Here is an 11,187-nt window from a genome sequence, read left to right as displayed (position 1 = left end):
AAAATGCACAGTGGCTGCTGTCTGCAATGGTATCTGTGTCTTCATAATGAAGAAAACAGATGAGTCACTTCACAGAGTGACTTCTCATCTTAGTTGCAGGTGATGTCACATTAAATGCAGTTCTGACCGAAGCCATTTCTGTATTAGTAATGTATAACTTGAGACCAGTCCTGCTTCCATACAAGTCAGTAGGTGTTTTTGGTCCTCACATCCGTGGCAGCAGGATTCGGTCTTTAAGTATGTTGTATTTTGGCATTGTTTTCTCACTGATTTTTTTTTTGCTCTTTTTCTGCATGCCAGAACTTCTGTCAAACGTATTCATGTTCCTGGTTCACAGGTAACTATGGAGAGTCCTTTAATTACACTTGGCTGGCCTATTTTAAAAATAGGCATTGTCCTTTCCATCACCCTCGGTGAGTTGAGACCACCAAGTTTCAACTCTTTTGGAGTGAATTACAGAACATCTACCAGTGTCTACATATGCCACTGTGTAGTGTTTGTTTTTGAGATACAGTAAATTTGGCATCTTTTCTGAAATGTGAGAAAATAGCTTTAACAATAGTCACTTAAATTTTATGTACTATGTTGATCTGATAGTATACTTATTATTCTTACCATCAAGTTGTGCCCATAACTAGGTGTACTGACCTACTGTAGAATAAAAACAATCCTGTTAACTGTGCACCCAAACGTATTGATCAAGTTTTGGCTGCACACCAAATACAAGCTTGGGTTCATAGTTCTTTAATAGCATAGGGTAAAATTTGCCCCTATGTAGCAAACCCATTTAAATCCCATTTAACCCCTGTTTTGGGGGTTTAAACAACATGTATGCTTTTTGCTGATCGTTCACACGGGTTAAATTTTTACTGGAGCTCAATTCAGCAGACTTGAAGTCACCAGCAAAAGTTTGATTTCAGGGGGGAGTTTGGTCCCCAATAACAATCAAATGAGAGAAAAAAGCTCAAACCGTAGCTGAATGAAAGCCATCTGCCATATAAATATTGTAGGGCAAGCCAAAAAGCAGCCCAAGCATGGGTTTCCTGAAAGTTTTAGATTCATTTACACTTGTTTGATATGATGACTTTGTTCATTTGCAACCTTCACCATTTATGAGATGTGATTAGTGCAAATGCATGAAAATAACTTAATATTGGTCATGTCATTATGTCACATTCCTAGGTAGGTAGGTGGAGGGACATACGTCAAATTTCTTCAGTAAATTTGTTTTCATGACACTAAGTACAAGGCAGACTCAAGCTAAATGACTCCCTCCTGCTTTGTGCACTACTTCATCTAACAACAAAAAATGATGATGGGAAAACATGAATGAAGGGGGGGGGAAAAATACAGTATTTTTTCCCTTGGCCAGCTCAACTTGGCCAAAAAACTAAATGGGTGAGAACGGAACAGAGTAGATAGAGCCTGATTCTGATCTCATTGACATGTGTAAATCGGGAGTAACTGCACTTAAGGCAATGGAATTACACCAGTATAAAACTGATGCGAGAACAGAATCAAGCAAAAGGTTCAGCAGACCCTGCTGGAAGTCAGACCTGGTTAGCCTCATGGTGGTAGCGCTGGAGTTCCCTTTTCTTGAGTGCTATTATGTTTTTTTATTAGCTGTTAAGCTGACAGCTGGGATTTCTCATTGCAAAGTGGCTGGTCCATGCTTGGGCTACCCCTCTGTCCTGTATGAGTATGTATTTATTAGCCTTTAGAGCGTGTATGAACCACGAATTTGTTAATCCAATAATTTTAATCTTGGTAAAAATGGAGTTTGACAGATTTGTATTTACTGGGTCTGAATCTGTTATAGATAGTGAGGTATAGAGGTTAGAGCATTTATAAACTGAAGTTTTATATTTTGGATGTGGTCACTCAAACATTTCTTTGATACTGGAATTTTACCAGTGTTTAAACTAGTTAATGAGGGCCACAAGTACATTTTCAATGCCTTGTTTTTTGGGGGGTAGTGGAGAGATTGATTCATGTAGCTTTTGTGAAAATAGATGTTTTGCCTATCTAAGTAACTGAGTCTAGTTTGTGCAAAACTCAATGGGAATTGTATGCATTTAGGGTCTGATACAATTGTGTCAATAGACTCACATTGACTTCATTAGGGGGTTGGATCAAGCCCACAAAGACTGCAGGCTCAGGAAGAATGCAGAAAAGTACCTTTGTAAATGAAATACTCTGCCAAGATTTGCAGGATAAATATTGCCAATATACAAGAAACCAGATTGTTTAATACAGGATTTAATTCTTAAATGGCTGATGATGCACAAAAGCTGAACTATTACACTGAGGTCTTGTCTACATGCAGTGCAGTGGTAACTACAGCAGTGTGAACTGTAGAGTACGCTCTAATTGTCCTATGTAGACCCTGCTGGTGTGAACTAGAAAGTACCTAGTTAGCGCTGCTGTAGCCCTATTTGAAACAGGGCAAGTACTACTTAGTTCACACTAGCAGGGTATACAGGAGTCAGAGCACAAGTTAGCATATTCTACTGTTCACACCCCTGTCATCAGTACTGCCCTGCAGTGTAGACATGCCCAGAGTTATACATGTACATATCATGTACAGAAGTGCTTACTAGTATCTGAGGAGTTTTCATAGGGTCTAAATTAACCCTCAAATAGAAGTGCCTGTATTTCTGTGTTGCTGGTTGCCATTCTTAATCTTCAATCATAGCCTACCCCCCACCCCTTTTTTAATTCTTGACAGCAGATTGGAGGAACACAGGTTTACAGAGCAGCACTGTGGCAGAAACAATGTAATCGTTTTACATATATCTACTGGAAGGAAAAAAGCCGGTGGAAAAAATCATTTAAGATATCTTCATGTGATGCTGTAGACTTGTCCTATTTAATACCATCAAGATATGTGGTTATTAGAGAGCCAGAAATAAAATATCTATCAAGTCATTTTAAATAGTGACAAATTTCTTTGGGGGCTTGTGTATTCTACTTGTATGTAAAGCATCCTTTTATTTTTCTTGCACTAATGAACTTGAAGTGAAATTAAATTCAACTAGTCATTGAACAGCAGTACTATTCCACTACCTCTGTGTAAGTTTGACATATTTTTTTCCCATTCATGTTATGTTCAAGATATTAATTTCATAGTTCTGTCAGCCTGTGTATCCAGTAGTACTAATTATGTTGTATGGACATAAGTCTGTATGGATACTTGTTTGCTAATTAAAACTTGTGTTCTTTACTCTCTGATCTGTATCTGATAACAAGAAATTACAAAGATGGAAAGAATACCCTAAATCACTATGGCACTTGTCATTTAAGGCCTGCTCCCCACTGCAGTTAATGGAAAGATTCTTATTGCCTGCAATGGATGCTCAGTCAGGCACAACTCAGGAAAAGCACTAAGTATGTGCTGAAATCCATCCCCTATTCAGGACAACACTAAGCATGTGCTTTAACTTTAAGATGCTTAAGTTCCATTGATTTCATAAGGATTGAACAGGGCTGCTTTTCTGACTTGGGGGCTTATAACAAGAGTCTCTAGAAAATATCCTGACACCTACTTTCCTCTAACAAGTAGCTACTGCATTTGTACAACTACTAGTTACATTTTCTCCCTCCTCCACCCCCAAAGGACAACTGCACCACTTGGACCAAATTCTGCTGTAAGATAGGTGAATGGAACTGCTGTTGGTTTCAGTGGGACCTGTCTATTTGAGCATAGAGTAAGGCTAGCTTATGAATGCATATAGGGGATCAGATTTTAATACACAGGCAATAGGCTTTCCTCATGCAATGGAGATAAGTCACAAAATTTGCAGGCCCAGTAAATTAGGTCCCCTAAAAACTTGGCTTAATGGATATATTCAGTAAGCTGTATTGCCTCAAAGGAGTTTAACTTGCTATTCATTCAATGTTTTAATAAGAATCCTCAAAACATTTAAACAGTGAGCAAGTAAAACTGCTGCTGTCTTATTAATTGATAAATAGTAATAATACTCAACCCTCTGTTCAAACTGTGCACACGTGAATTGTCTGTAATAAGTGTACTTAGTATTATTCCTAGTTTGTACATAAGAAAAGCAAGCCTTGTCCAAGATCACAAAGCCTGGGGATGTGGGCAAGTTTGGGAAACTGACATAAATGGGGAGTAACTTGCTTAAACCCTATGGTCTGTTGCAGGGATCTTGAGCACCCTTAGGTCCCTACCATTCTCTTGTGCGCCATAGGCGGTCTAGTGTCAGGAGGGCTGACTTTGGTCTAATTGTGGTGTGAGAGTGGTTGGTGGCCTGTGATACATAGCAGGTCAGACTAGGTGATCTGGTGGCCCTTAAATTCTATGAATCTATGACCTTAGGCAAATCCCATCATTTCTCTGGCTCAGTTTTGAATCTATAAAACAAGAATAATTGAAACTCCTGGCTCCTATTATTGTGCTCATTCCACGGGATCATTGTGCCTCTCCTACTGTACAGTCTGCTTCATGAGGAATTATTTTTTAAATTTATTTTAAAAGGACAAGTCGTCAAACTGCTTTCAATTTCCTTACCAATGTTGATGTATGTCTCACTGTCTCCTGGCTTAACGTGATGGGATAAAAGAACAGGTTAACTGCTCCCCTCTTATCAAGAGTTCCAGGGGCTGTTGAAGGGCTTGCAATAAAGCCCTTGATTTTACAGGTCAGCTGAAAAATAGCACTTCCAAATGCTAGGCTTGGACCATGGCACTGCCTCCATTTTCAACTCAGTGAGACTTTAGTGGCGTGACAAGCTATACCAGCATTGCTAAGGAGAAGTCAGACCCTTCAGCTCTCTATCAAGTCAACCATCCTTAGGGTAAGTTGCGGTGCTGTGTTTGATCCAAAAGTTCCAACTTCTGAGCCATCAACACCATTTCCGACAGCAGCCCTGAAGCTTTGCTTGTAGGTCTAAACAAGTATTGTCTGAGCCTAACTCTACTCCTTTTATTATATTGGATAAGGCCACAGACTATAAGGGCATGACTGCATACGATGAGCCAGATAGTTCACAACTCTAGTTTTCCTTTCTGGGTTAGGGATGCTGGAACCAGGGCTGCAGGGTATGTGACAGCACCCCCAGCTTGAAGTGGTTTCCATAATGTAGAGGGTTTTATTTTGTTCAATGACTTGCAGCACGCACACCCACCCCACCCCATAAAAAGTTCCAACACCACTGCTGATAGGTACATTAGGCATGATTTAGTGCTCCTTTTATACTAGTGCAGCAGTTCTCAAATTCTGGGTGGGGGGCCCCCATAGTGGATAGCAACCCCTTTTTAATGGGGTCACCAGTGCTGGCTTGGTAGGGCCTGGGGCCAAAGCCTGAGGGTTTCAGCCTGGGATGGCAGGGCTCAGGTTACAGGCACCCTACTTGAGGCTGAAGTCCTTGGGCTTCTGCTTTGTTCCCTCCACCCAGGGGGGCTTGGGCAGGCTCAGACTTAAGTCACCCCTCCTGGGGGTGTCATGTAGTAATTTTTGTTGTCAGAAGGGGATCATGGTGCAATGAAGTTTGAGAACCCCTGCACTAGTCTCTCTCCATTATCATGATTGTGGTCTGTCTTGATTGATATCAACATAAGTGAGCTCACAATCCAGCCTAATATTTTAAGCTTCATGTTTCTCAATGAACACCATGTGTGCAAGTCAACATAAGTGAAACTACTTAGTCAAGCTACAGCATGTCCTGCAGTAGTGCCTGATCCCCAAACTTCAAGTGATTTCAATGCAATTTGAATGATGACCATATGGCATGCTTCTCAGCAAACTGATGACCACATCCTATGACTGCTTCTGACAGTTAGCTGCCACTACTTTGAGAGCCCCTAGCTGTGATATGCCTTTCATTACCATAAGTGATATGCCAGCAACTACTGGAGCCATGGATTCAAAATACTGCAGCATTCTGAATTGCTGAATTATAGGAATTTTGGGATCAACATTTACAGCTTGCATGTGAAATTTGGAGCAACTGCCCTATAGGTTGCATTTCTCCACTATATAGGTTATTTGGACTCTTCAGTCACAGACGGATTACTTCTCACATGATGCAAATCACAGTTAATATGGGTACATAGGGTGCCAGTATAATACCTCAACTTCCCTGGAGCTGCTTCTGATTTACATAACTGTAAACAAAAAGAGAGCTTGAGGCCTTTCATATGTATGTATTTTAAGGGTGACCTGAAAAGGAAAATAAAGTTGAGCTTGTGCTTTTTTTTTTTTTTTTTTTTTTTGTGAGCAGGAGGGTGGTTTGGTTTTTGTAAGGCACAAAGAAGGCCTGGAAAGTTTTGTAAAAGTAAAACAGCAATGAGAGTATTAAATAATTTTTCTCAGTGTGATTTCTATATTAGAAATTCAATTCTTGTCTCCCCTGAGAGATTTTTATGGTGAGTGGCAAACTCATCAAATTGACATAATTATGAAGCGATTTTTGCAGGTCTGCGGAATGTAAATTGTGAATATTCGTAATAAACTCTGTTGGTTAGTTAAGCAAGTCACATGCTATTCTTTCTCTCGACTGAGAGAGTAAGTACCATTAACTGGGCCTGTTACCACTGATTATTTGTTGAAATTTTAATACGAATTTGAAATTCATGTTGCAGGAATATTGTAGCTTCAATGGGGTTTCCATGAGTATTTGCACCAGTAAAAAACTCAGGTTCTTGAATTCGCTTTCTGCAAACATTCTGAATGTAGTTGAATTGAAATTTCCTTTTAAATTCAAGTGACTAGTCACTGAAATTTTCCTCACAATTCCTGTACTCGCTCTCTCACCTTCTAGCGTGAATTTTGACTGTAGAAAAAATTCAGGGTCAGTAGAGTAAATGTTTCTGTCGCAACTGAGCAGACACACCCTTCATAACCCATAAAATCACTTTATAGATTGGCAAAACATGGACAGAGAAGTGCATGATGGGAAGTTGATGTCCAATTATGTAACAAGGGTAACTAAAGGTCAGAGAGCAATTGAATAACAAGCTTTTTGCCAGAAACCGTAGTGCAAATAAACACACAGTGTTTCCAAAGACCAGCTGCTGCACAGTAGCAATAGGTTATATGGCCAGTTAGGAGCTACTAAACTGAAAAAGAAGCGGGGGGTGGGGGGTGTCAAAGTTTGAAGAATGGGACTTCAACACCCTGAAACAACACACACACACACACACACACACACACACACACACACTGATTCCACAAGCAAGTACTAGGGATCATTTTACATTGATGGAGGAATGGCTTCACCCAAAGCATGGCTGTTAAGCCTATCTTCCTAGCCCATTGCTATGACTGTGTCACTTGCCCCTCCACTGGCTCACCCTTCACCTTCCCCTCAAATACAGCTTTTTGTCCTTATTTTTAAGGCTCGTCATCACATGGCTCTCCCTTACTTATGCACTTGGATTATCAGGGCCGGCTCTACGTTTTTTGCCGCCCCAAGCAGCAAAAAAAACCAACCAAACAAAAAAAAAACTGCTGAATACGCTGCCACCAGAGAGAACAGGAACTTCGGAGTGTTGCTCTTTTAAGACATCTGAAAGCATTCTCCACACCTCATCACTCTCACATTTTGGAAGGCTCTTCAGATTCTTAAACCTTGGGTCGAGTGCTGTATCTATCCTTAGAAATCTCACATTGGTACCTTCTTTGCATTTTGTCAAATCTGCTGTGAAAGTGTTCTTAAAAGGAACATGTGCTGGGTCATCATCTGAGACTGCTATAACATGAAATATATGGCAGAATGCGGGTAAAACAGAGCAGGAGACATACAGTTCTTCCCCAAGGAGTTCAGTCACAAATTTAATCAACACATTTTTTTAACCAGCATCATCAGCATGGAAGCACATCCTCTGGAATGGTGGCCGAAGCATGAAGGAGCATATGAATGTTTAGCATATCTGGCACATAAATACCTTGCAACGCCCGCTACAAAAGTGCCATGCAAACGCCTATTCTCACTTTCAGGTGACATTGTAAATAAGAAGCAGTCAGCAGTATCTCCCATAAATGTAAACAAACTTGTTTGTCTTAGCAATTGGCTGACCAAGAAGGAGGACTGAGTGGACTTGTAGGCGCTAAAGTTTTACATTGTTTTATTTTTGAGTGCAGTTATGTAACAAAAAAAATCTACATTTGTAAGTTACACTTTCACAATAAAGAGATTGCACTACAGTACTTGTACGAGGTGAATTATTTATCATTTTTACAGTGCAAATATTTGTAATAAAAATATAAAGTGAGCACTGTACACTTTGTATTCTGTGTTGTAATAGAAATCAATATATTTGAAAATATAGAAAGACATCCAAAAATATTTAATAAATTTCAATTGGTATTCTATTGTTTAATGGTGCAATTATTAATTTTTTTTAATCTCAGTTAATTTTTTTGAGTTAATCGCGTGAGTTAACTGCGATTAATCAACAGCCCTAGTACCTATCACTGTTATCAGCCCTCCAGTTGTATGTTCCACCATATTGTTGCCTCTTGGCTTAATTTAGGTCTTAAACTTTTCAGGACAGAGACTATCTTTTACTATATGTTTACACAGTCCCTAGCAAAATGGGGCCCTGCTGCGATTGAGGCCACTTGTCACTGCTGTAATACAAAGAAAATATAATAATACTAGAAAATAGGCAACTACAGAGTGTGCCTCTTACCAAAAGAAAAGGAAAGAAAAGAAAGCTCAAAGGGCTTCCCAAGGTTTAGAGAGCTTAGAGCATGCAAAGTAAATCTACAGGTTTTGGAAAATTAGTTAGAAACCTGAGGGCTCTGCCGAAAAGAACCTAAAATGGTGCACTTTTATCACAATTACATCTCCTGCTAGAGCTGCACAGTGGATAAATACATTAATCAAAATGACCTCATTCTAGGCATGAGTAGCAGAGTGTTATATAACCATGTTATGTATGCTATTTTATTTCCTCCTGCTGAGAAGAAATCGTGTTTGTCTTAAAAGGCTTCCAAATTAGTCTGGTTATAACGTGATGGGGGAAAGAAGAAGAAAAAAAAAAAAGAACTAATGAGCAAAATGACTCACTCCCCAACCGCAGAAATGACTTCAATAGAGCAGACCTGCATGTGAGCGACTCCACTGCTGAATATCACATAGACCTAATGTTATCACCAGAGATCCAAGCATTCCTGTGCTCCCAATGCTTCCTGGAATGGACGAGGGAGACAACCTGCAGAATTGAAGTCCAGGGCCTACTTCCCTTCAGCCCTTACAATCAGATTACACCGGTTTACATTGGTTTTATGTTTTCAAGGCTATTCGCAAAGGCTGTCTGTTGTCAACAAGGGGCTTGCGTGAGCCCTCTCCAGTTCACTGTTTCTGACTTCTCCGTGGAGGCATGGTAAGGTCAGGGCATGAATTCCTTTTAGGTGCTACTTATCATGCATGAGACTAGGCTCAAAAGCACCTTTAAGGGCAGAATATACCTCTCACACAGCAAGGCAAAGTCTCATCTAGCTTTGCAGTGCATTACAGACTAGGGACTGTAAGGTGAACATTTTTGCAGTATAAGATCACTCAGGCAGAGAGCACTGATAAGTGCTGAAAATGAGAAAAGCAAATGGCAGGATCTGCATTTCCCATTTGCTCAGTACATAGATATAAAAGAAACATTGCGTAGGCTTCACTGCAGCATACCAGTATGTCCAAAACTCAAAGGTTAGTTACATAAATGATAAGGCGTAGGCTTATATGGCTTCATTCAGCTAGTTAATTGCTTGCTTTGTGGCCTCTGCCAATGTTCTGAAACAGGTTCATTCAATATCGTGGTGCTTCCTCTGCATTTCCATCTATGCTATTAAGCTAAAGTGCTGCGGAACAATTTGTTGCAATATATGGGAGCAGTCTATTTTCTTCAGTGTAAATAATGTATTCTCTTTTAAATGTCCTTACTATTTTGGAAATTATATGCCTGATGTCTTTAAGCATTCTCTTTAAAAAGTGTGTGTGGAGGGGAAGGAGGGACACTGGCAACCACAAACGGATCATTTCAGTGACATCTGCATTCTGAAAAATCCCTCCTATTCCTTCATTTGTTAATCTACAGAGCCAAACTGAGGAAAGCATTCACCAGTAATGTGAAATGACCTGCAAATAAAATACTTGAGAAGTATCTGGGAAGAAACTTCAGCCTGGTCTACATGACAATATTAGGTCAGTAGAACTATTTTGCCCAGGGGTGTGAAAAATCCATCCCCTGGAGCGACACAGTTAAACTGACCTTTCCCCATCCCCCACCCCCGGTATAGATGGTGCTGGGTTGATGGGAGAATTCTCCCATCAACCTCGCTACTGACTCTCAGGGAAGGGGATTACCTATGCCAATTGGAGAGTCCCTCCGGTCAGCACAGGTATCATCTTCACTGAAGTGCTACAGAAGCACAGCTATGCCGCTGCAGCATTTCAAGTGTAGACAAGCCCTTACTACCTGTCCAGACACCTGTTTGACTGAGATATTTAATGTCCTGAGTAAGAACAGCCTACTCAGTTTAATCATGTTAACCTGAAGAGGAAAAGCCACCTTGTCACTTCAATTGAAGTTACGTGAAGGCATAAATTGGAGGACGAGAGAAAAGTCTGGTCTTCACTAGGGACAAAGGTGTATTTTAAATATGTTAGCTAGCATGTTAACACCCTAGTGTAGACAAAGCAAGTTGTAGTTTTAGCACACAATTGGTTGAGGCAATAGCTTGGCTAATTTGTTAAAACCAGAATTTGCCTTGTCTTCAGCAGGAGATTAACATGTTAGCGCACACCTTTTTTCTAGTGCAGACATGGCCAGTGAGAGAAACTCATTCTGCCCTGGTGTAGACTGAAGTGGAAGTGAACTGAGTGCATGTATCTCAGAATAGTATTTGGCCCCTAAAACTTTAAGAATCGGAAAAATCACTCTGACCAATATACCACAGTCTCACCATCTTACTTTTTTCACCTTGCCTATTAATCTCCTCCCACATCTTCTCTATGATTACTGTGCTAGATGAGATGTTTCTGAGCCACAAAATGCAGATCTGAATTTCAAGCCTTCAGCATTCAGGAGTGTCTGTGCTTTTGGTTCAGCCCATTACAGATATAGGGGCCAAGTGCAAAATTTAGACCCCAGTTCTAATTCTGAACCCTCTTCCTCTCCAAAAGTTCAGGGCAATAAGGTTGCAGCAGCATCAGTGATGCTAGACCC

The sequence above is a fragment of the Natator depressus genome, chromosome 9, assembly GCF_965152275.1.
Source record: "Natator depressus isolate rNatDep1 chromosome 9, rNatDep2.hap1, whole genome shotgun sequence".
NCBI classification, from domain to species: Eukaryota; Metazoa; Chordata; order Testudines; family Cheloniidae; genus Natator; species Natator depressus.
This window is presented reverse-complemented; position numbering follows the sequence as displayed.